The sequence below is a fragment of the Apodemus sylvaticus genome, chromosome 9 (assembly GCF_947179515.1).
Source record: "Apodemus sylvaticus chromosome 9, mApoSyl1.1, whole genome shotgun sequence".
Taxonomy (NCBI): Eukaryota; Metazoa; Chordata; class Mammalia; order Rodentia; family Muridae; genus Apodemus; species Apodemus sylvaticus.
In genome coordinates, this window is record NC_067480.1 from 84,666,759 (window position 1) to 84,671,605 (window position 4,847).

The 4,847-nt window shown below is 46.5% G+C and overlaps 1 pseudogene; it reads left to right on the forward strand.

The window, feature by feature from the left end:
• Positions 1 to 1,075: 1,075 nt before the first annotated feature.
• On the forward strand, positions 1,076 to 1,379 carry LOC127692904 (60S ribosomal protein L37-like; annotated as a pseudogene).
• The last annotated feature ends 3,468 nt before the right edge of the window (positions 1,380 to 4,847 follow it).

Genomic DNA, 4,847 nt, shown 5'->3' on the forward strand with positions numbered 1-4,847 from the left:
CCCTCGCACCATACCGGGCCTCCACCAAACATATCCCTGGCTTCTCTCTTCTCTCTTTTTATCAAACGCCACAGTCTCTAGACTTGCTGAACAATAAGCCCAGAGAGCCTCCCATCTCTGCCTCCTCAGAACCTGGATTTGGGTGTGTCTCATCACACCTCGGCTCAGGCTTGGGCATCATTTGCCCACTGAGCCGTCTCCTTAGTCCAGGAAGCATCTATCTTTTTCTCATGTTTATGATACTATTTTTAAAATTTTTAATATATAATGTTAAATATTATATATTAAATATTTTAATAATAATAATATAATAATAAGTAGAATATATTTTATTCTACTTTTTAAACAATTACTATATAGGATGGCATGGACTGTAGGCTGTCGGTAGCCACATACACCTTGCATCATCACATCTCCTGGCTGCATTAAGAGTCCATGTGGAGGGACTGGCCTGCATCAATCTAGGCTTATGTGAGTACACACTGTGGTATTAACATAATCACGAAGTTACAGTGTTTTTCTCAGGACACATCACTGTCATGTGAGGCCTGATAGGTGTGAGGAAGAGAAATGAAAAGTCACAGTGAAAGACTTGGGTGTTACTTTAGGTGGGACCAATTCCACCATTCCAGCCACAACTAACACAAAATACCTGATGATGGCTTAAGCCCATGATGCATCATTTTTTTTTTCACCCGTTGGCTGATGACCCCAGGGAAGTTTCTGGAAATTAGTGGTGCTCCCGAGGACCAAGGGGTTTTGTAACTTCCTACACGCCTCCCGCTGTCAGGCGCTGGCTCTGAGTTTTGATGTTCCCAGCCTTGTCTCTTCATGGTTCCAAAATGGCTGCCCTAGCTGCAGACATTACATCACCTTCCCATCTTTTCCAAAGCCAGGAGAAGGGAAGGTTGGGAGATGGAGGCAAAGTGGTTATTTTTCTAGTGTACCTAGAAAAATAGTTCAATTTTTCAGGCAAATAGACTTCCTAGAATATTCCTTATTCCTCAGAAAAGCCTCTAAAACTTGGCTTAAAAATGGTTGTCAGCGCTTTTCTGGCCTAGCTGGTAGAAGCAAGATGACAAAAGGAACGTTGTCCTCTGGCAAGCATCGCAGTAAGACGCACATACTGCACCGCCGCGGTGGCTCCAAGGCCTGCCACCTTCAGAAGGTGACCTGTGGCAAACGTGGCTCCCCTGCCAAGTGCAAGAGAAAGTATAGCTGGAGTGCCAAGGCCAAGAGACGAAAGAGACGCTACCGGGACTGGTCAGATGAGGTACCTAAAGATCGCCTGTCAAAGATTCAGACATGGATTCCGCGAAGGAACAATGCCTAAACCCAAGAGGGCCGCTGTGGCAGCATCCAGTTCATCTTGAGGATTTCAATCACTCATAAAATAAATGTTCTGCTTTCAAAAACAATATAAATAAAAAAATGGTTGTCAGCCTATGTCTAGTGCAGTGACCAGCAAAGAAGATCTAAGACAGTTGGTTCAAAGTCATCAGGGATGTAAAAGTAAATAAGTAAGTAAATAAATAAATAATTTAAAAAGGTCATTAGGAATAATGAAATCTGGGTTTTGGTTTAAAAAAAAAAAAAGAAAAAGCAGGTAGTATGGTGTGGGGCGTGTCAACAGTGACAGCTCTGTGGTGGAAATGTGTGTCTGGTGAGAAAGCACAAGAGGTGACATCACACCTAAGGTGGAACCAGCCTCCTCTACTCTAGGATGCTAAGGGAGAAGCCAGCCAGGAGGTTGGTCATGGAAAGCCTGACAGGGGGAGACACTCAGGATACAGGTGAGTCAGCCAGGTGTGAGGCTGTGGCCAGGTGTGAGGCTGTGGGTGGGGATGGGTGGAGGCGGCCCAGGCTACGATAAATGCCAACAGAAAGGCAAAGGATGGGAACCAGTTTGCTGTGGCCGGGGCAGGATGAACAGGATGGGGTAGGATGCCAACCCAGTGAAGATGAACTTTGTGTGTCAGGGGTGGGGGTGAGCAGATATCAGATTTCAGCCTTGCGAAGTCAGCAACAAGGCTGACCTTTGCGGGAGGGAGCAGGGTGCTGGGCTTCAGCTGGGCTTTTGATGAAGCTTTCTCCAGAAAGGGTTGGGGTGAGGACCCGAGTAAGCACAGGATGGTGAGGACCGGAGCTGGGAGGGTTAACACCACCAGATAAACACCTCCAGCAGGGCGCCACCAGAGTATCATGTGTGAGTCAGTGTGTCTTCTGCTGAACTGCAGTTCTGCTTTGCCTAGTGAAGGCCAGTTCCCACAGTCACAAAAGTTAGCAGTCCCAGCTCTGCTAATGAGACTAACATTCTCTGCTAATATTCTCATTTGTTTTGGGGTACTCTGCAAGAACGTTCTCATCCTTAACATTCTTTTTTTTTAATTTAAGATTTATTTATTATATGTAAGTACACTGCAGCTGTCTTCAGACACCCCAGAAGATCAGATCTCTTTACAGATGGTTGTGAGCCACCTTGTGGTTGCTGGGATTTGAACTCAGGACCTTCAGAAGATCAGTCAGTGATCTTAACCGCTGAGTCATCTCTTCCGCGCCCATCCTATCGTTCTTGATCTCTGGTAAAGACTAAACAATTTGATGATCAAATGGACTGTGGACTAAAACTATGCTCCTCAGATGAACTGGACATATTCCTCCAGGCCCGAACTGTTCTGGGTGGTCCACGGGGCTGCATTCCGCTAGTCTAACCTCCAGCCACCCCTCCTGGCTGGAGGTTTCTCTTAACCACTGAGCCATCTCTCCCGCCATCTGCTAGGGACTATCGTAGGAAACTACGATAAGGATGTATATGTGCAGTTTCTTTGGTTGTAGTAAGTATGCCATACTAGTAGGAGCTATGTAGGTATGAGATAGAAATAGAGAATCTTGTAATTTTAAGTTAATCTGTTAATTAATCTTTATATTCTCAGGTCAATTTCACTGGGAACCTAACACTCTCAAACTAAAATACACTGGAAGATAGAGTTTTTCCATTTGAGGCACTTGACTGGATTTCCGGACACGAGTGTTCACCCCAAAGAAGATTCTAGAATCCCTTTCTGCTCTGATCACCCCCTAGAATGTTTGGAATAATCCAGACCACAGTGGGAAGATGGGAATACTGTAGCAGGAGGAGTTAGAACTAAAGTGTGCGTGCTGGTCAGTTCTTAGTGTGGCACAGCCCTGGGTCAGCTAGGAAGACGGGACCTCAATTGGAAAAAAAGTCTCCATCAGATTGGTCCATGGGGGCATTTTCTTAATTATTGATTGCTAGCGAGGGCCCAACATACTGTGGGTGGTACTACCCTGGGCAGGTAGATGGTGCTATCCCTGGGCAGGTACATGGTATTAACCCTGGGCAGGTGCATGGTACTAACCCCTGGGCAGGTGGATGGTACTATTCCTGGGCGGGTGGATGGTACTACTACCCCTGGGCAAATAGATGGTACAACATCTGGGCTGGTGAATAGTACTACCCTTGAGTAGGTGGATGGTACTAGTCCTGGCAGGTTGATGGTACTAGCCCTGGTCTCCAATCCGTGCCCTCAGGTTTCTGCCTCAATGGTGTCTTCCCTTCCTGATGGATAACTATAAGCTACAAGGGGAAACAGTCCCCTTTCTCCCTAAGTTGCCTTTGTTCTCGGTGTTTTTCACATCGATGGAAAGCCAACTAGGACAGGGTACCTCTCACTGGGTTACAAAGTTTTTCTGTGGGTGTTTAAAAAGTAAAAGCCATATACGACATAACCAGGAATGTAGCTTTCCAAACATGAAGAAGAAATGTAACTGCACCTGAATGCTTAAACAAAACCAAACAAAGCACGCCCTCCAAAGAAACCACCCCAAATCCAGCCCCACCAAAAAAACTTGAAAAGGATTTTTCAGTTGCTTTAAGTGTCAAAAGGGTATGATCTTGATATTTCTCAAGAGTCCATGAAGTTGTATCAGTCAGTACAGGCTAGGCTCTGCTGCAGTAAAAACTAACTCCCAGATACCAGTGACTAAGAAAAACAACAACCTTTTCTTATGCCCACTGCTGGTTGGTGATCAGTCACATGCTATCCAGGCTGGTGGAGGAACTGACATTCTGAATTGTTGGCCCTGTGGTAGAACTATCTGTGTCCCTCAAATCATAAAGGGGTGGAAAAATCTCACTACCACTTGTTCCTGGAAGTAAGGACAAGTAGGTCCAGGTGAAAACCTGCTAGAATAACATTAGTGCCTCCAAAGCCAGAGGGTTACAGTTCCTATGTAGACAACTTGCGGTTTTATATCTGACTTGGGTAGACTTGCCAGAATGAGAAGGTATGGTCAAGCACCACAATTCTTGTGCCATTACCACAACCCTTTTGTCTCCTTTATCTTTGGAGAGACACAGGGGAGAGAGACAGAGAGACAGAGAGAGACAGAGAGAGAGAGTCACTTGGCACATGACTCATCTCTCATCTACTCTCCAGCTCTGTGCCTCTCCCAGTACAGATGCTACTCCCAGGCAAGACCTGTCTGTCAGGCTGAGGCACCTCTGCACATGGGGCAGCTGTCTGTGGGAGGCAGCGCCCAGCACAGCTGCCTCAGTTTTTGGAGCTGCCATTCCGAGCTGAAGCGACTGCTCAAGAAGTACAGGAGCCCAGTTGATGTCCCGAAGAGAGACTTGACAAAGGAAATCTACTGATGCCCTTCTCTCCAGCTGCCAGGGGAGAGGACAGGTGTCCCCGACGAGGGTCTGGTTGACCAGCCACAGTGAGTAGTCTCCCATCCCCTTCCGGCCAATGACCTCCAGCGCTGAGGAATTTCAGAAATGAGCAGCTAATTAAGGCAGCATAGCTGGGAGGCTTGGGTCTTTT